The sequence below is a fragment of the Ursus maritimus genome, unplaced genomic scaffold, assembly GCF_017311325.1.
Source record: "Ursus maritimus isolate PB19 unplaced genomic scaffold, ASM1731132v1 scaffold_13, whole genome shotgun sequence".
Lineage (NCBI taxonomy): Eukaryota > Metazoa > Chordata > Mammalia > Carnivora > Ursidae > Ursus > Ursus maritimus.
Window position 1 is genome coordinate 25,780,587 of NW_024423675.1, and position 22,340 is coordinate 25,802,926.

Sequence of the window (22,340 nt, forward strand, 5' to 3'; positions counted from 1 at the left end):
CACCTTTCTGCAGGTGTCTTCAGCACTCTCCAAACTTCCGGTCTGTCCTCAGCATTGTGACCATTTGCTTAGAACCGTCATGATCTTTGTACCTAACACCCTGATTCGAAACTGTGAACCTCACGAAAACTTCAGCCATTTCTTATTCCACTTGATAATCCCAGTACCTGCTACAGAGTCGTCCCTCCAAAATGCTTCTTGAAAGAACGAACTGGTTTTTCTACCTTCCTGTAACCATTATTCATTCTTTCTACTTGGATCACATAGAACTGAAAACAGGGCTCATTCCTCTTTGAAACAAGAGTCACTCATACATTTAAGGAGAGATATCATCTCGTGTCATGTCATTCACATTTTCATTCATTCTTCGTTTGACCAGCGAATATTCGATAGCCTTCTACATGGCAAGTATTACTGAAGATACCTATGGAAAAGAACAGAGAAATGAAATAAATGCAAACCCTATCATTAGGAAGAAGATGATTTTGGATAATGTCCCTGGAACTTCTCCTTTGTAAATTTCAACCAACCACCAGTGTCATTTTTAAAAATAATTTTTAATTTGGCAATTTATTCATGTGGTCAAAATAAAATGAAATGTAAAAGATTACGTTGAGCAACTTTATTCCTCTCCTGTCCCTGCCTACTCCATTCCCACTCTGCCAACTATGGGTAACCATGTTCTTTAATTTCTTTTTTATTATTTTGGAATTTTGTTTTGGAAATAAAAATAAATACGATCATATATTCTTATTTCCTCTATTTCATACATAAAAGGTAGCATGAGACATATACTATTATACACCTTCTTTTTTTTTGCTTAACAATACATCCTAACAATCTTTCCCAATTAACACGCAGCATCTTTATTCTTTTTCATAACTGCAAAGTATTCCATTATGAGAATGTATCATCATTTATTTAGTTAGTGCCCTAGTTCTGGGCTGTTCCATCTGTCTCAATTTTACACATTGCACATATCAAATTACAGACTCTCCTGAGCTGGACCCTATACTCTTCCAATTCATTAAACTAGGTTTGTATTGGCTTTAAGGCAGTCATGTTACCCTGCTGGCATCATTAATATGTAAGCTTTTTATCAAGTAAAAGCTAATCCTTTCCACATGAAGAGCTATTAAGTCTTTCTCCTCCCTTCTGTATTTTAAATTATTTACTTTAGTATAAAGGGAAAATTTTGCATTTATCACCACTAAACTTCATTTTGTTTGTTTCAATTCATCACTCCCACATTCCAATATGGCTTCTTGAATCTTAACTCTATTATAAATCATATTAGTGACTCCTCACAGATTAGTAGCATGCATAGATTTGATAAGTGTGTTTTCTATTTTTTATCCAAATAATTTATCCTCTCACTCTACCACAATAAATCTCTTCCCCAGAGGATGAGATCTCCTTCTTCATTCCCACGACTTTCCCTTCTTGCTGGGCCCTTGGCTTCATTCTTTCCAAGTTCCCTGGTTTCATATTCCTTAGTTAGTCCTGTTCTCTACAACATCTTCACTCTTTCCTCTCTCCTCACACTATTCCTATGCTGCCCTCAGAATCCTTCCCTTCCCTCTTATATCCACCTTAAAGAAAATCCACTGGACCTTGCAAACACCCTAATTTATTTTCTTCCTTTCACAGGCAAATATCTCAAAGGCACAATCTGCACTTCGGGTCTTTAATCCCCGCTCTTGTCCTGGCTACCATACGACTGAAACGTGACCGTCAATGGTACCAGTCACCTCCGAGCCACCAGACTCCCTTGCATTCTCCACAGATTTTGAAATAGTAATGATTTGGCAACACGGGGCTCAGAAGTGTCCCTGACAACAACTGGCTGTTGCTGAATAGCAGCTGTCTGCTGACAGGCTCCTCCTTAAACTCACCACACTTCCTGTTGTCTTCTTCCCACCCCAAGTCACTCACTGAGCTAATGGCCCCTGCTCTGTGGTAACGAGACTGAGTTCTACACGAATACACCAAAACACGCCCTGAGACCCCTTCAGAGCCGTCAGCTTGGCATAGTACACATTAATTTCAGTAATTTAGCTACTGCTCAAAATATTTTAGCAACCTGTCTACGGTGCACCCTTCTATGTATTCTTGGTGCTAATACGTCTTTTTCCCCCCTTGGAGGGCATATTTCAATTCACCTTTTCACCAAAATTTATTTGAAAAGGCAAATATTTTAATTTGGCTAATCATGCTTTTGGTCAAAAACAAAGAGTGAGCAATTAACCTTGTAGAAAATTTTCTTGTGAAATTGTTTTCGAAGGCAATTCTGAAAGAGGAAGAAACAATGTTATTTGAAAAATGGAGGGGTACCTGGGTGGTTCAGTTGGTTAAGGGTCTGCCTTCGGCTCAGGTCATGATCCCAGGGTCCTGGGATCGAGTCCCACCTTGGGCTCCCTGCTCAGCGGAGAGCCTGCTTCTCCTTCTCCTTCTGCCTGCCCCTCCCCCTGCTTGCGGGCTCTCTCTCTATATATGTTTCTCTCTCCCTCAAATAAATAAAATCTTAAAAAAAAAAAGAAAGAAAAGAAAAATGGCATCATCCTTATTAAAATATGCATAGTTTTATAAGGAGACTATCTTGAAGATCAACAACCTTTTAATGTATATGGTTTGGTTTGTTTCAAATAAAGTCTGTTTACTTACTTAACTGGAAAAATGAAACTACCATCCCCAGCTTCCCGAACACCACCTCTAACGGGGACTTATGGATTCAATACAACATATGAAATGATGGCCCTGGCCTTCAGACATGTCACGAAGGACCTCATGCCATTGTTTTGTTTTATTTTGATTTAAAACAGAACTGAGAGGGGTGGAGAGACAGTGACAGAGAGAGATTGAGAGGGAGAAAGAGGAATTGGCTGCTTCTACAATAATGGGCACAAGCTGGAGACCTAGGGGAGCCAACGGTGTAGTTGCAGTTCTGGTTTGAAGGCCTGAGAACCAGGAAAGCCGATGGCACAAGTTCCAGTCTGAAAGCCAGCAGGCTTGAGACCCAGGAAGAGCTAATTTTTCAGCTTGAATTCTAAAGGCTTGGAAAGATCAATGTCCCAGTTCAATCAGTCAGGCAGGAAGAATTCCCTCAAACTCAGTATCTTTGTTCTATTCATATTAGGGATGGAAATCTGCCTTACTCAGTCTACTGATTCAGGTGTTCATCTCATCTAAAAACACCCTCACAGACACACCCAGAATAAGGTTTGACCGAAGGTCTGGGCCCCCCGTGGCCCAGTCAAGTTGACCCATAAAATCAACCATCGCAATACTGAAGATTCATTTATTTTCATTTTAAAAATAGGGGCACCTGGATGGCTCAGTCGTTGAGCGTCTGCCTTCGGCTCAGAGTGTGATCCCAGCGTTCTGGGATCGAGCCCCACATCAGGCCCCTCGGCTAGGAGCCTGATTCTTCCTCTCCCACTCCCCCTGCTTGTGTTCCTTCTCTTGCTGGCTGTCTCTCTCTGTCAAATAAATAAATAAAATCTTTAAAATAAATAAATAAATAAAAATATGGATTTCTGGCTCCTCAGACATAATTCCAATGGTCTGGCAACACTGGAGACTTGTTCCCAGGTAGTAACAAAAATGGAGATATTTAGAGGTTGTCACAGTCCCTCTCTCTCCCTGTGACACTGTACCCCCACACCCACTTGATTTTCCTGACTGGCCTCAACGCACATTTGAATTTGAGACCCCCTAGCTTAAACTGTATTATCTATGAGAACTGATGTTGGTCTTTGGGACGGGTGTGTGTGTGTGTGTGTGTGTGTGTGTGTGTTCCTATAGTTACTATTTCAGACAATGAGAAAAACTAAGAACCACATACACAATTTACATTAACGGAGAGACCTCAAAAGAGAACAAAATTGGGGTGCCTTTCGCCATCCCCATGACTTCTAAAGGACTTGAAATACCAAGATCCCTTCTTCCCCTGACTACCCTGAGATGCAGAGAGTGACAAAAGACACCACAGACTGTCTTACTAGCATTCCAGGGGCACTTTTCTAGACTGAATTATGCAGACACAAGAACATGTCATTGGGGAAAAAGGACTCTATCTTGAGGCAGGACAATCTATCCTAGAGCTTTTGCATTGATTGAAATAGAAGTGATACCGAAAGTGAGTGAATACCCTAGGAAACTGGTTACTATGCACTTTTTTAAAACATTGATTTCTCAATCCTTAATTTCAGACAAATATTGGCTGGTTCTTATTGCTAAGAGGCATAAGTGAAGATTAAGCACTGAGCCAGAGAGCAACTTTGGACTAACAAGAAAGAAACTTAAACTCCATTACAAAGTGGCGAATCTAAGCAGTGAATCAAGGAATGAACAGTTTCTACCTACACCTGGCTTCCTCTAACACCTCCTTCCACTGTTCACCAGGAACCCTCCAGGTAACCTGGGATAAGCTTAATTTTGAACTCTGATGGAGTCTAAGTTCCTGTACGGGGAAAAGCATATATTTTTATATTCCCTGTGACTCTGAAAACAGGATTTTCACATGATAATGGCTCAATAAATACATATTAAATGAATGGACTGAGTGTCCTTAAATATATTCTTCATAGTTGAATATAACATTCAACTGAGCAAAAGAGCTGCTGTAAAGAAAATGAAATTGTAAGAGATAATCACACACACACACACACACACACGACCAGTTAAAACACTCTGCCTTGTTATTGAATCAGCATGGTGGATGCGGGAAGAGGAAGTCAGTTTGCACATTTATAAACATGTTTCAGTCACATGTGTGCAATCCCTTTATAATATATAGTGATTGAATCTTCTAACTATAGATTCCTGAATTAACACATTTTACCCCATAACTAACATGTTCACCTAAGGTATACTTGAGGGCAATGGTACACATGGAATTTCTGATTCCTCCACGTGCAGAAAACAGTAGAGAAATTGGAAAATCAGGTACAGAACACCCACACTAAAAAAAACCAGGAGATTAGGGATAAAGAGCATAGAGCTAGATTGTAAAACACTCTAATGATGTGTCCTTTTGGTTGGAATTATAAGGACTGTAGTGGTATTTCAAAAGGGGAAAAATATGGTGAATTGGTTTTTTAGGAGGAACTAATCTGGCAGCTTCTTCAGACTCTCCCCTTCTAAGGCAAGGAGACAGTCAGAAGACGCTGGAGTGATGTACTGGTCCAGGAAGGAGGAAAGGGCTCACATGAGAGCATCACTGAGAATGGAAAAGCAGTGACACACAGAAGAGACGTGTTGAAGGGATAATTGACATGCATTCCTGCTCTGTAAAGGGAACAAGAGACGAGGGGGAAAGAATCAGTGCAATATCAAAGTTTCTACCCCATGGAACTGACATAATGAGAACTCCATTGATATAAATAAGACTGATAGAATTAGAAGTCATAAAATTGGTCCTGCCAAGTCCAAGGTGACCATGGGCTGTATCTTCTCTGTGCCACAGCTTCCACTTAAAATGGCATCTGTTTTTAAGATACTCATGAAGATTAAATGCGATCATATAAAGCACTTAACAACAGTGCCTGGCGCGGAGCTACGATCCAGGTCTTAGTTCGATACATAAAAATATATATCTATAAACAGTTTCAGATGTAAGAAGAGAATTTAAAGACGAGGCCTTCTACTTAGATAGAGAGGTAAGTATCGCCAACCTCCTTGCCTGCCTCAGGCCCTTTGTATTTGCTGATTGTCTTCTCCTGTCCTTCAAGTGGCTATTATATTCGTCCCTCATTGGCTACCTCCACAGGAACAGATTTTCACGCCTAAAGTAACACACTCTCCAAATCCCCACACCTGTCTGAATGTGAAGCCCCCCTCTTGCTAACATAAATTTTACCACAAACAGTAATTTTTTTTTTCTACTGGCTTACCAGTCTACTGGCTATGCTCACACGCTAGTATGTAAGTTCCACAGAGACAAAAGCATTACCTGTTTTGTTCACCACTGAAACTCTCACACTTAACATGATTCCTAGTACCCAGTGAGAAGCTGTCTCTGTTGGGGTTCAAAGTGTGGGCAGGAGGAAGGAACTCAAAAGGCAGAGTGAGTCACGCAAACTGGCAACAGAAGGAAGCTGCATTGATTCCAGATTACAAAGGAGCAGGAGGAGGAAGTGATGTGCTACCCAAGCCCAGTGGGGGCTGCCATGCTAGAGAAGGGCCAGCCAGCAAGAGCTGGAGCCAGAATCACCATTCAGCAGCGAGAAGGGAAGAGAAATAATTACCCAAATTCCCTTTCCTCTCAGCTTCCCATTGTCTAAATCCAACCAGAGGCCAGAGCAAGGAGCCAGGGTGATGCCATCTGTGGAAATCAGCCAGCCCCCCATGGCACAAAGCAGGGCAGAGAAAAGCCTGAGGGCAAGCAGAGAATAACCAGCCCAGGGCTCAGTGAGCACGCACTGTTGTTCACTCTACATAGAGATGATAGTTAAAGCCAAAAGAGTGAACCCAGAACTCTAGCAGAAGTGTCTTTAGAGATGAACAGAAAACCTAGGAGCAAATGGAACGCCTGCATTTAGGGAGCGAGAAAAGAAAGGGAAGTTTAAAAGAAAGGATATGACATTTGCTGAAGGCCACCCCATTCTTTCACTGCGATTTTGCATGTGCTGATCCTATGTTACTAATGAATATTTGCAGTAGCCAACTTTCCTATCCCACATTTCAGCTGAGACAAATTTCTTACCCATTTTGAGGCTTACGGTGTTCATTTGACTATATTAGAATGTAGAGGGGCCCCTGGGTGGCTCAGTCAGTTGTTAAGCAGCTGACTCTTGGTTTTGGCTCAGGTCACGATCTCATGGGTTGTGGGATCGACCCCTGCATCAGGCTCCATGCTCAGTGGGGAGTCTGCTTGAGATCCTCTCCCTCCCCCGCCATGCCCCCCCCCACTCTCTCTAAAATAAATACATAAATATCTTTAAAAAAAATGTAGAGTTCTGCTTTTGTGACCACTGGTAAAAAAATAAATGATAAATAGGATAAAAAGAGGGAAAACGTCCACTGGCTGCATTCACCATCACACTAAGCAAATTACTTTATTTTTTTTTAAGATTTTATTTATTTGACACAGAGAGAGACAGCCAGCGAGAGAGGGAACCCAAGCAGGGGGAGTGGGAGAGGAAGAAGCAGGCTCCCAGCGGAGCAGGGAGCCCAATGTGGGGCTCGATCACAGGACTCTGGGATCATGCCCTGAGCTGAAGGCAAACGCTTAATGACTGAGCCACCCGGCACCCCAGCAAATTACTCTATTAAAGGCAAATTTGTAAAGGTAAAGTAAGTCGATATCAACATACCCTGCTTTATGGAAGAAGTCAGAAAAGCAGGGGAGTAAATGGATGAAAGACCTCGATGTGAGACAGGAATCCATCAAAATTCTAGAGGAGAACATAGGCAACAACCTCTACGACATCGGCCAAAGCAACATTTTCATGACACATCCGCAAAGGCAAGAGAAACAAAAGATAAAATGAATTTATGGGATTTCATCAAGATTAAAAGTTTCTGCACATCCAAGGAAACAGTCAGAAAAACTAAGAGGCAGCCCACGGAATGGGAGAATATATTTGCAAATGACACTACAGATAAAGGACTGGTATCCAAGATCTACAAAGAACTTCTCAAACTCAATACACGAGAAACAAATAAACAAATCAAAAAATGGGCAGAAGATATGAACAGACACTTTTCCAATGAAGACATACAAATGGCTAACAGACACATGAAAAAATGTTCAAAATCATTAGCCATCAAGGAAATTCAAATCAAAACCACACTGAGATATCACCTTACACCAGTTAGAATGGCAAAAATAGACAAGGCAAGAAACAACAATTGTTGGAGAGGATGTGGAGAAAGGGGATCCCTCCTACATTGTTGGTGGGAATGCAAGTTGGTACAGCCACTCTGGAAAAACAGTGTGAGGTCCCCAAGAAGTTAAAAATTGAGCTACTCCTATGATCCAGCCATTGCACTACTGGGTATTGGCCCTCAAAAGATACAGATTTAGTGGAAGAGGAAGGCCATATGCAACCCCAATGTTCATAGCAGCAATGTCCTAAGAATAGCTAAATTGTGGAAGGAGCCGAGAGGCTCCTTCAACAGATGACTGGATTAAGAAGCGTGGTCCATATATACAATGGAATATTACTTCGCCATTTCAGAAAGAACGAGTTCTCAACATTTGCTACAACATGACCTGAACTGGATAGATAATTAAGTGAAATACATTTACAGAGAAAGACAACTATCATATGATTTCTCTCATCTATGGAACATAAGAAACGATGATCGGGGAAGAAAGGGACAAAGAAAGGGGGTAATCAGAAGGGGGAATGAAACATGAGAGACTATGGACTATGAGAAACAAACTGAGGACTTCAGAGGAGGTGGGGGGGAATGGGATAACGTGATGGGTAGTAAGGAGGGCACGTATTGCATGGTGCACTGGGTGTTATACACAACTAATGAATCATCGAGCCTTACATCGGAAACCGGGGATGTACTGTATGGTGACTAATATAATATAATAAAAAATCATTAAAAAAAAAAAAGAAAAGCAGGGGAGTGAAAAATCATGAAAGACGTAACAGACAAAAGATGGATATCAATTTTAAGCCTGAAAATTTTAAGGTGTTAACCTTAAAATGAAAACTGCCAGTATTTTTACCAGCAAAAATGGGTGTATTCGGGAATACAGGTAATCCAGGACGAGCAAGCAACAGCAAAAACCACAGGTAAGTCCTGAGACCAAAAGAGAGGACCACTCTTTTACAGAGGAAAGGAGGGAGTTTGGAGGGGCTGTTAGAAACTAAAAGTCCAGTGGAGCAAACTAGGAGCTGAAGTGGAGTGGCTTTTCATTGGCTGAGTTGGGACTGTCTCTCACTGGCTGGGCTATGGCCTAGCAAACTTCTTCCTCCTGCTGAGATAATAAAGTGTTTCCAGAGCAAAGCCCCTCTCTTCCCCTTGGATCTGCAATTGATGAGCGGTAGGGGATGAGAGCTCCCCCTGCTGGCCTCCCAACTCCATTCTAAATGAGGTTTCTTTTTATTAATTTTCACAAAGGAGATGCTTCTCTACTTGGGAGATGGAGCAAACTATACACTGAGTCATTCTAAGGGAATCATACCTATGGAGCACAATTGTTACCTAGAGTACAATACCTACACAGAGTTAATTAGAACGTTTGCAAAAGTTTGAAGATCCATGATCCAAGGTAGGATTGAAATCTTGGCAACAAGAAATCTCATAAGGCTCTTCTAAGCTTTGGTCTACTGATCAGATGTTTAAAAGAACAAAGGATTTTGTGGCTGTTGTTGTTATAGCTACAGAAATACTGCAATTGACAAAACTCAGATGGCTTTTCACAGCAGAACTGAGGGAAATGTTTGTCCAGACATCAACGGGATTTGGATTTGCAGTTTCTCTTTAAAAAAAATCTACCATTGCCAACAGTACCTATTGTCATTCCCCTAACGTGAATTATGATAATCTAAGCTTGAAAATTACAATTTTTTGCACAAATATTTAAACGTGGGCACTGAGGTCATTTCATATAAATTCTACCTAAAATGTCTCTAGAAAATTTCTAGAATAAAAAAAAAAATCTAGAAATTATTATTTAACTAAGAGATGGGATTGTTATTTCTGTTTTCCAGGCATAGAGCAGTTGAGACTGGCTTCAAAGCATCACCAAGCCTTTGGTATTTAGTTTGAAAAGGAGCTCAACCATATAGCAGCGGAAGTAGACAACTGGAGTCTTTAAGAACTTTGAAGATTAACTACATAATGAGAAGCATTTTAGCTCCATTTCATCCCTATACACCCATAATATTGCCCTTCTGGTTATGGAAACTGCAGGATTCAGGCAGGAATACTGGGTCAGGATAAGGTTAAGGGTGAAATCGTACCTCAAATATGGGACAGAGGCTTGTTCTGTTTTGTTTGCCTCATTATCCCCAGGGACTAGAAAATACCTGGCACATAATACTCGATTACACTATAATATTAAAAATCTGTTTGACCTGAAAATTTCCTTTATGATTCAGGAAGCTCTTCTTCTAGACCCAGCCCTTAGTGTGGAAACTTCTCAGTCCAAGATTTGCCAAAGCATTTCATATCCTGACATTCAAGTTCCCTCAAATTATTAAGTCACAAGCCTGACAAACTGATCACAACCATAGCAGACTTCACGTGTACTTAATTTTTGTCTTAGCATAGATGACAATTGAGACAGTAAAAATTCGTCTCTTATCTGGTTTATGTGAGATGAGACCTCGTCGTACTAAATTTGGTCTTTATTGATCCCAACCGCGGGTAGCTTCTCTGAGTCTACATTGACAGAAGAGAATGGGGATAAAGAATTCCTCAAAATTCAGTCCTGAAGGAAAATAAACGTAATCCATTCGGTTTTGCTTATTCTGGAAGCAGGTATTCTAATGAATCAATCAGGAACCCTATGCCGTGCTTCTCCGCAGAAAGCTTTCACGGAAAGATTCAGCACCACGTGAGTTTTTGTAGAAACGGAGTTGCGAGGAGAGGACTAGTGGAGAATACCTTTGGACTTGGCTTCAGGCTCATCCTGAGCATTTACCGTCTGGCTCCAGCGGCACGACAAGCCAGGCGGTTGATGTCTACACGTTTACCTCCGAGCTGGAGACGGACAGTTACCCCACTTGACCACCAGGCACCCGCTGATCTGGGTCTAAGCAAACCATGCAATCTTCAGGGTGCTCTTTGGGGAATGTTTAACTGGCTACCTGCTGAGAAGCCAGAAGCCGTGATTTTCGTTGTGGAGTTTGGGGTGATCCATTCTTTTATTTATTCGTGCACATAATTTATTTTGTGTGCAAACTGTGTGCCAGCACTGTGCTCACATTAAGCGTTTGCGATTTAGAAGCCAGCTCCCCCTGCGACAAGCAAATCCTTGTAAACCTCGGGGTGGGTTCTGTTCCTGAGCACGAACTAGATTTAGCTTAGATTGTTCAGAATATTCTGTATGCTGGCCATTTCCATAGTCCTTATTCCATGTGATACCCATATTTTAGAAAGTTTTCTAAATGAGTTGGAGTAATTAATGAGTCAGCTCAAGGTCTCAGAGGTAAGGAACAGGCCTCCTCCTCCACATGCAGAGTTCGCTCTACCAAACCCCATTACGCACTGGAGATACTGCCCTGGAACCAGCCTCCTAAGTCAGTGCTTTCTCTTCTTAATATCTGCCAGACCTGAAGAAAAATGTGAGGCAAATCACTGTATTTTATAAGGCCAGGAAATTCCAACATTCTCTAAAGAAAGAGATTAAACATAGGAATAAAATGCAAAGAGTAAGTAGTAATTTGAGAAATATGGCTAACGAAGGTAGATAAAAATAGGTTAAACATAAAACTAATTTTTAAAATTTTGATAAGATAAAGAGATCCCTAAGAAGCCAAATCTCTGATGGACTAAAAGGGTCAACGGCTAAAGACGTAAAACTAAGTTCTTCCATGTCTTAAGAGAGGGGTCGGTCACAGGTTGAAAACCCTAATTAGAGTTTCTTGGACAAAGAGCTCCTGAGTTTGGGGGCACCTGGGTGGCACAGCGGTTAACCGTCTGCGTTCGGCTCAAGGCGTGATCCCGGCGTTATGGGATCGAGCCCCACATCAGGCTCCTCCGCTATGAGCCTGCTTCTTCCTCTCCCACTCCCCCTGCTTGGGTTCCCTCTCTCGCTGGCTGTCTCTATCTCTGTCGAATAAATAAATAAAATCTTTAAAAAAAAAAAAAAGAGCTCCTGAGTTTGAAGCTCAAACACTGTATACCAATACTTTTTCAGACTACAGTATAGGTCCTTGGCTTAGCACACAATTCTCTTCAAAACCCGGTGTTAACATCCTTTCCCAACTTGGCCCAACCCTCCAGACGAATTTCTGTGTGTCTCCTGAGCCCTTATAAAGGCCCGTGCAAGTTTGGGTTTCCACGCTCTGTTACAGTGATTCATTCCTTACCCACAGTCCCCGTTAGATGGAGGGGACTTGGAGGTCGGAGACCGGATCTTCACCGATAACGTGTACTGAGTACACAGCCAGGTGCCCAATACTGCTCAAATTGCTCTTCTCACTTAATTTTCAAAACAAGTCTGTCACCTAGGTAACATCCCCATTTTGCAGATAAGAAAACGGATGTCTATGACTATGACATAGTCTATGGACTCTGAGAAACAAACTGAGTGCTTCAGAGGGGAGGGGGGTGGGGGAATGGAATAGGCTGGTGATGGGTAGTAAGGAGGGCACATATTGCATGGTGCACTGGGTGTTATACGCAACTAATGAGTCATCGAACTTTATATCGGAAACCGGGGATGTACTGTATGGTGACTAACATAATATAATAAAAAATCATTTAAAAAAAAAGAAAAAGAAAACAGACGAAAGGGATTAAATAACATGCTCAAGGCTAGCACCTAGTAACCCAAATCTAGATTTCAAATCCAGAATGCCTAACTCCAAAGCCTTATCACATAACGACACAAGGTTTCCTCTTTTAATCGTATTTTCATTTCCAAACCCTAACTTGGTCTCTAGCATGGAGCAGATGTCCAATAAGTGTTGAGATGACGATTGAATGAAAGCCCAAAACAGTTGCTCCTCACTCCCCACCCCACCTCCTTGTATCTCAACCTTCATAGCAGAAGATTTACTGTCCAGACTGAAATTAAATTAGATTGCTTTCCTTAACTACATACTGACAAACTTGTAAAAGGAGACAGCTCAGAAATATATTATGTGGCAAGAGGATATCCGTCCAGAACTAAGTTCTCCACACATAATCCACTAAGTGGGATTTGAGAGTTGGCTGTATCTGGTAACCATACTTAGATCCAAATATCTCAAGATCTTCATGAAATATTCATGGCTTTATGTTTCTGAAACCCTCACTGCAATTCATAAATACTAACAATAATATCTTTAAAAGAGCAAAAAGGATGGGGGAGGGCTTCTGGAATTAAGTGATTTGATTTGGAAAGATCTGTCAGTAAATCTCTGGCTAAGACTGAAATAGATACTATAAATCTGACTATGTAGTCTCAAGAGGGAAGAGCTAGTTTTCTCCCCCTAGCTCACCATCTCGATGCTTCACTACATTATTTCTTCTTTCTAGGTCCCTTTTTTCCTTCTTTCCCTCTTATCTCATTTGCGCCCTCTGCCAAACATAGGGAGTATGAAGTAGGGAAAAATGGGACAACCCCTGTGGAATGCATACAGAAGAAAATTCCTAAATTTCTCAGAGAATATTCACCCTTTTCCTTTCTGCTCTCCTGGTCTTTTCCCAAAACTAGTATTTTATAAAACTGTTACTGAAAACTTGCTTCATAGGTAAATCAAGTGTTCTCTTAAATGGTCCCAGAGGCAAATTTTCTCTGAGCACAGCAGTCTGTCAGAACCATACTGGGATTCTAACATTCTATATTTTTTTCATCCATCTTACTGCAGGAACAATAAGACCAACCAGATATGAAGTCAACCTTCCACTGGCATTCTTCCAACATTAATCAAGTAATGCTTTCTTTTCTTAAAACCTTCTCATTGTGGAAGAGACCGCCAGAATTTAACCAAGGAATGTCAAAATGAAAAAAGAAAATATAATTGTATCATTTACATGGAAAAAGTGCATGAATCTCTCTAAGTCTTATCACAGTATTAAAAATCTGATTATCATAATAGAATGGACCTGAAGGACATAATTTTTCTTTAGTCAACAAATGAACTTAAAATCATAATATTGAGCAGATAATAAAGTACACATCAACTGGTTTTCAGATCCACCAAAAAGTATCAATGTGATTTAGATAGCCTTAAAATGTTAACACAAAATCAATACTTGACATATTAATATATTTAAATTTTACGCTGAAAGTGCATTAAAGATTTAATGGAGGAAAATAAAATTATTCTAAGGTTCCAAATTAAGTGGAGTTAATGCCACAAACAACATATCATTTTCACTGTTTCCTAAACTAAAAGTTCTAAAGCACAGTAGGGGAAAAAATGTGCAATTTTTCACTGGTATAAAAATAATTTAACTCTCCTGTGATTGAAAAAAGTGAACTATGATTAGTTGTCAGTTTTGCAAGGTAGTATTGAAAATGTTTTGCTTTTTGTATTAATAACAATCAAAATGCCTATAATTTTTTAAAATTAATTTCCCAGAAGTCTATTCATACCTCTTTGTTGTAAGAGTGAATAAGCAAAGCAAGCAAGCAATGCTATATAAAGAGTATGTCAATGCTTTTGAATTATAATTGGGCATGTGGGAAGATATTCAGGGTATATCATAAAAATACATATAAAAACGAGAGCTAAAATATTAAAACCTATATATCAAAAAAGGAACATTCATGAAGGCTATGTGCCATTAACTCTACTTTGGTTAGCACTCAAAGTTACTTGGATTATTAGAGTTTGGGGAGGAGTGAACTATACAATTGTGCATTTCTTGAAATTGCGGGATAACTGCATTGTCATCCATAATCAGCGTCTCCATTGCCGGTCTGAGCATAGGGACTTATGATCACGCGAGCTTACCTCCACTATCTTTACGTAAACTAAATATTAGATGAGAATTGTAGATTATTTTCAAGGTTCTTTTCTTCCTTTCCCCTCCAATCCCCAACGGCCCTCTTCAGCAGCGATCTGGGCCCCCATCTGCTGGTCAGCTTGAGAACTCATGAACTTCATTTATCCTGTTGCTTTGATTTCTGCTATTACTTGATGTTGGCACCCATTCCCATTTGCACAAACATTGCACATCTTGCGTGCTTTCAAATATTTTTAATGTGCAGCCACAAAATCAAATCTTGAATTTTATCTTTGGTTTTCTCTAAATTAAGTGCCCTAAGTTTCTCTAAAACACAGGAGAAAGATAATTAACTTGAGGCAATCTTATTTATGCTGAGTCTTTTCTTGAAGATTTGCAAATAATTCTGCAAGGATTTAAAGAGTCTAGGAAGCATTTTCACTTGAAGAAAACTATCTCTCAAATGACTCAATACCCCTTGTTTTTTATTATTTTTGCTTCTGAGTTTTCATTTCAAAAGAAGGAAAAGAACTCCTGTGAGACCAACTATATGGTCTCCAAGGTGCCTACCAGCTCTACAATTCTGCAGTTTTATGAAAGTAGGTTGATGAAGATAATGCCCAAGAAAGATTTTATTCTGAAATCACATCTGTCTGACTCAAACCCAAAAACCTAGGGTTTGAACTAAGGATATTTTAAAGCCAAATAAGTAAATTTCTGCATTATTCATTAGCTGGTTAACAAGATAAATGAAGAAACATTTCTCCTAAGATTTTGATGATATGTTTTCTTAAAATAGCCTTGCTTTTCTTTGTCGAATTTTCCTTTTGTTTTCCCTTTTATTCTTTCTCATGATTATATTCTTTAGGGGTGGTTCAAATGTCTTCCCCCTGAAATATTAACACTCCAGCTTCTTATCACCTCCCTGACATTATTATAACGTGCTCTTAAATGGATTTCATAATTCATCTGCAATGAGCCATAATGTTTCATTTTGAACAATTAGAACAGACATTCACATCCAAGGAAAATGAATAGATATTTTACTTGGGATTACTTGAAATTTTTTCTTTTTTTGTCTGTTTCTCTAATCCAGTTAAAACTTCTATTTCTAAAGAAAAGCCATCTATCTACTCACAGAATATTAGCAAAGTAAATCAGTCTTGGAGAAACAGGTAAGAAAATTTCACCATGAAATTTTCATTCAAACGAAGTTAAATGGTTCTGGAATAAGAGAGGTATCCATTCAAATATGTTTTTACTACATTCCAGACCTTAGTTCCCTTAAGGCAAAGATACTTAGCTTAACTAAATATCCACATTATAGAATCAGTACACACATTCAGTGAGCAAGGCAGCAGTTACGCTTTCAGATTTATTTTAGTTGCAAAATGTTCCTACACTACATTCTCACTCCTGCTACAATAACCTCCAGAAACCATCCTGACAGCACTCAAACAAGATCCAGCCTCTCTGATTTTTAGAAACGCACACACCCACACCCACCACTGTTCGATACTCCCTGTCTCCTCCTGCATGCACACCGCCCTATGGAGAGACGGTCAGGCCCTAAGTGTCCTCACCCATCTCGTACTTGTGCCTCAGTCTCCTACAGTCTCACTTTTTATCCCACTTCCCTGGTGAACTTGCACTTTCGAAGGACCGCTGTGTTTCTAAAAGCTCATGGAAACTTTTGCTTTCCCAGGTCTTTGACCCCCCATTAAGGTCTAGTACAACCGGCGCTCCTTATTCTCGGATTTCTGTAATAACACACTCCTGATTTTGCACCCACTTCTCTGGCTTCTTCTCCACCCACACTTAAATGCCCCAACTCCTCAGAACTAATCCTCTTTGTTTCTCCTTCTCTGCTCTCTCTGCAGGGGTTCCCTTCCCTTACATGGTTCCCTTATACCAAAGTCCTCCTAAGTTTATGTTTGGCTTCATACTTCACTTCAGGGCTCCAGGTCCAAATAGCCAACTCGAATTAAATCTCAAGTTGGATGTTTCATGACAACTGATGAGCTAACCAGCTCCTCCAATCGTTGTTCCCTCAACATGCTTCTGTTCTACTCTTTCACATCTAGTTGCTCCTAGAGGATACATGAGGTCATCCTTGATACCTAATTATTCCTTCCTCACATAACCAGTAATCAAGAGCTGCTTGTTTTACCTCCAAACGTCTCATGTGTATTCAGTTTTCTATATCTCCTGCCATCCACTCATCTGACCCACTACCGTCTCTCTCCCAGAAAATTGGACCTCCTAAATTGTCTCCTCATATCCATTCTCCATATGCTAGTGAAAATAATATTTTAAAAATCCAAAATAGGTCATGCTACCAATTTAAAGATGTCAATGTCTGCCCATTAGGATTAAAAATAAGATTACTAACCTGGACTACACAGCCTCCATTACAGGGATAGAACTTGCGTGGCCGGCCTTAACTTGTGAGCCTTTCCCCCTCACTCCACACAGTCCAGGCACACTGGGTTTCTTTTAGTTCTTCAGTTGTCCCATGTTCTTTGTCTTTGCTGCGCCAGCTCTTCCCTGGAGTCAGCAAACACCTTGTCATCCTTCAGACCACAGTAAAATATCATGTCTCCATTTATCCCCAACTCCCCAGACCTAGTTATGGGGACATGTATTCCGTCACAGCACCCCACATTTCTCCTTCATGATACTCAGCACAACCACAGTCAAGTAATTATTTATGTATTTTGTGTTGAATTTGCATGTGTGGCAGGATACTATTAAGATATTAATTTATGTTTTTTCCAGGTATTTTCTATTATGCTTTGGTCCTCCATATCAGGCAACTAGACAATGAGACATTTATTATCTGGGGGGAAAAAAAAGATTATTACAGTGGAAAACAGGAAAACAAGAGTCAAATTCTTGTCTTTTAAAATCCAAGGCTTTCAGGGCACCTGGGTGGCTCAGTTAAGCATCTGCCTTTGGTTCATGTCATGATCTCAGGGTCCTGGGATCAAGCCCCATGTTGGGTTCCCTGCTCAGCAGGGAGTCTGCTGTCCCTCTGCCCCACTCCTCCTCCTGCCAGCTTGTGTTCACTCTCTTTCAAATAAATCAACTCTTTAAAAATAAAATAAAAATAAAATCCAAGGTTTTTGAAATGCAATCATCAGCCTTCTGGTCTACCCCATCCAACCCTACTACATTAAAAGACTAAAGATTCTAAGGACAGGGGAAGAATGGAGCCAGAGGGACGCACATGAGGTTTGTAGGGTCCTATTGTGATATGTGAGGAGGGAGTATGGGAGGACTTCCAGGTAGTTTGGGGAATCTGAGAGCAGAATTCCCAAGTAGAGCCTGGAAAGGAGGGAAGCATTGGAATACTTCCTGACACATGTCCTGATGAAGGAGAGAACAGTTCCTGCTGGTGGGAGCATCTGGACAGATGGGTCAAAAGTTTCTTTTAGACCCAGGAAGAGCATGAAAATAGATGAGAAAGAGCTGAGACCAAGAGGTCACCACAGATGGGAGAAAAGATTATCTCAGGGGATGATCACATGGACAGCTGATGACCTGATATCAGCACCAAACAATTACAACTCTTCCCAAACCTTATCCTATCATGAGCACCCAGTACTTAGGAAAATATCCGCGCAATACCCGAGGAGTCATTTTCTAGTAAGTGGTGGAATGGAGGTTTTAAGTAGACAATGTGCCATTCAGAAATTGGCCGTTCCAATCTCTAAGAGTTGCTTATACAGCATAATGTTCTCTTGTTCCCTCTCTCTCTCTTGTAGTTGAATTTCTGAGGTCAGCCATCCAAGGCAAGGATGGCAGCTGCCCTCTTATCAAGAACCCAGACCCTACTGAGAAGTGACTACCATCTATAAGGTTTCTTCATGATGTAAGATGGTTATTGAATTTTAGGCCTAAAATAGTACAAAAGGGGAAAAGACAAGAAAGAACCCATGCCAGTTCTCTGTCCACCTCTTATGGAGTCTTCCTAGAAGTCCCTCTAAGCAATTTTCTCTTAATCTCCTAGCTACAGAAAAGGCTGAGAAATGGGAGCTTTTAGCTGGGCTCCAAGAAAATAGGTTCTTCTATTGAGAAGCAAGGAGAGAACAGACACAGGATAGTAGCTTATAGACAGTAAGTTCATTCTGAGGAAGAAAATGGGAAGGTAAAATTGTGCACATAGATTTGTGAGCTGGGAGTCACATACTCCAATCCATCTCCCCCGATAGACTGTAACCTGAGAGAAAGCAGGGTCCGTTTCTCTCTTGTTCACAATTTCGTTCAATTATGTAGCCCAATGTCTGCTACTCACTGGCAATCTACATTTGCTTAATGAATGAATAAAATAATTAGGGAANGAAATGAGTAAATAGGTATGTGTGGCCTTCCAACACTCAGCGTCATGTAAAATTTACTTGATGTTCTAATGTGGTGTGATAGTGTTAGTGCCGTTCACTGAGTATTTCTGGTGCCCCTTCTCTGGGTCCGTGGTAGGATTACACATCTAGTGCTCCTTGTGTCTGAGTGAAGCTATGGGATTATGGTCAATGAGTTAGTTGTGGGCAGAAGCAATGTACCTATCTTCTGGGCCCAAGGATTCAACTGCCAACATGAGACCCACCAGGGCTCTCATTCCCGCTGCTAGAGGAACTGACAATGTCAGAGCTGGGGTCTCTCCATCAGCTTGGGTCTCTGATAAACGTGACACGAAGCAGGGGAGTGAGTATGTGGCATAAGCAAGGTCTATTTCCTGGATTCACGACTTACTTTCCCCATCACACAAATGTAAGCCCTTTTAATGTAGTCAACTGAGGAAACATTTTAAATACTAGAAAATACATTAAATTTATGTCATGGGTCCACAACCAACGTGATCTCTGAAACAGTGAAGTCAACTTTTAAAAGTCAAGTTAAAAATAATCATTTTGCTATGACTGGCATAATGAAAAACTCCAGCGCAGATGAAGATAGAACACTTAGGGTAAAATGTATTTTCAAGAAAAGCCTTTGCCTTAGCGTTTTAAAGAACCCAGATACAGAGATTTTTTAAAAATATTAGTTGCATTTAAACCAAGATAAGTCATAGCATTGTAACAAGTGGCACAATTAAGTCTTTTCTTTTTCTTTTTTGTTAAGTAGGTTCCACACCTAACGTAGGGCTTGAACTCACAACCCTGAAATACAGCTGCATGTGCTACTAACTGAGCCAGCCAAGCACCCCTGAAAGGAGTCTTTTTTATCCTTTTTGGTACATATATTAATCACATGTAAATACATTTGCATGTAATTGTAAAATATAAGCATTATTAAGGCGCATAACATAGAAATATTCGTTTTTTAGAGAAAAACATCTCACCGTGGCACCTTTAAAATATAGGATCTGGCTAATCAGCTTTGTTTCCCACTTTCTGAATCTATAATTAAATGCAGATTCTGAAAAACGATTAAAAGCTATAATATCCTTTACCCTGAAATTGTGTGTACCATAAACATTAAACGCCAATTTGGTTAATATCAAGGAACCTTATCTTTCACATATAGTACAATCAAACCCCTATTCTAAAACCCCAGAGAATTATTACAAGACAATGTCTAGCTTCTTCCAAACCAAGCAATTCTAGTTGCTTTTCACCATTTTCCCCTAACTTACGATTTCAGGGTTATTATGTTCTATGACTTGAATCCCCTGCATAGAAATATCCATAACTAGATACTTAACGCAGGTTTGAGATTTGTTACCCTTTTCTGGAAGAGCTGATTATATTCCAGGAGGATGAAAAAGATGTTACATTGCAGTCTGTTACTTCCGATGAGGAATGGATAAACTACTCAGGAGAGAAGAGTAAATGGAAATAATTGGGTGTTTCTTTCCTTATAACTGAATCTTCTAACTCCTACGTAGATAGTTCACCCAAGTGCAGATCGAAGCTAAACTTGGAACAGGCTCTGAAATTCAGGGTTTGCATGCTATTTTTATTCTCCGGTTTATGTCTAAATGTAATAAATAATTTAAGAGATTTACCATCACTTCTTTCATATAAAAAAGGAAAAATCTGAAGGAGTTTAATGGTGTAGTGTAGGCAGTAAAAAGATGACACTATGAAAATTAAAATATTACTGGAGCCATGGGTTTAAAAGATTTATGAGTATTCTCTCTCCACCAAACTACCCAGCTTTTTTTTTTTTAATGCTACAACATTAAATTTTTGGATCATGTTGGAAACTATAGGCCAAAACTTCTCCCTAACGATGCCAAGGAAATACCAGAGAGCTGAACATTTCCAGATGAGCCCACAGGAAATTCCAATACCCAGGTATTTGAACCTCATTTACTATTTTCTTGAGAGTAGGTGCTTTCAATGGGAGAACACAATAACACAAGGTGAGTAAGTACCCGTATTATTACCGTTCTAGTTCACAGAATGTATTGTTGCAGGGTCCTTAAAAATCACCATAGACACACTATCAGACAGGCTTTTTAGTCCAGAAACCATATGCTCAACTAGACTATGAAAAACCTTATTGCAGATAGGGCATATGCTGGCAAAGCCACGAATCACCAGCTGGGCGCTGCTTCCTCAAGGAAGCTCCAGCTGGGTGACATTATGGCATCCTTCCAAGGGCAATGGTTCCCTTTGGGCCATCAGAGAATCAAAAGAGTTTTGGCCCCTTATGGTTCAGTTGATCCGTGTAGTCACCATGCAGACATGCGTTGTGAGAAGATGTTGTGAATGCACTCAGCCTGATGCTTTCCCATGTCTGTTCTTTGGTGTCCTTTGAGCCCCCCCCCCCCCCCCGCCCCACGGCCCAGTTTGCAGATTGCTGGTCACTTTGATTTTACTTTCTGTTCGATGATACACTATTCAGGTTCCACAGCTATTACGAATCCACTCTGTGCCTCTTTTGACCTTAGGTAATGTAAACCTATATCCTTCCTAACCTTCTTAAAAGAGGCTTAATGGAATTTTGAATTTTTCCTATTGCAAAAATTCTTAGGTTTTTGTCAAAAGAGATTTGAAATACCACATGAAATGATGTACTCACATCCTTCACCACCACCTCCAAATAACTGAATTACATAAATAAAACATTACATAGAAAGTGCTTTGCTACAATTTATGGGAGGTAAATTTAACAAGAACTGGCTCATTGTAGGAAAATTCAACTTATCTTTTCCCAATCTTTTTATTCTATACAGGGAAAGAAATTTATGTCAGCTTAAAAAAAATCTATTACTGCTTCTCATAACTGAATCCATTATTTTTCTCTATGATCCATCAGGCAAAAACAAGAATAATAGATTGCTTTGACAGAACCTTGAACATAAATGTCTCCAAGAATCAAACGTAGTAAGTTAAACTGGTTTCAGGTGTTATTAAAACAAGAATGGATAACCTTCTCTATACATTTTAAAATCAGGTCTTACTAAGAAAGTTATTATTATTAGCTTCTACAAAAAAGACAGATTATATAGTAGTTGAATTTTCACAATTAGATTCTGATTTAAACAAATAAAGCTGTCCTATACATAGTCAACTGATTTATAAACAATTAGTGTTGACCTTACCTTATAAATCTTTCCTGTTTATAAAAAAAAGTCAAGGGGCTCTATTATCAATAGGTCCACATGACCCATTTCAGTTTCAGAGAAGTCTGAATGTATGTACACACACCTACCTACATCTGGGATTTTCTCCTTAATGGATACCTATCCAGCATCTAATTTTATTCCAAAAAGCCAACCTCCCAACTTGTCTCCAGGAAAAATGGCCACATTTCTAGCT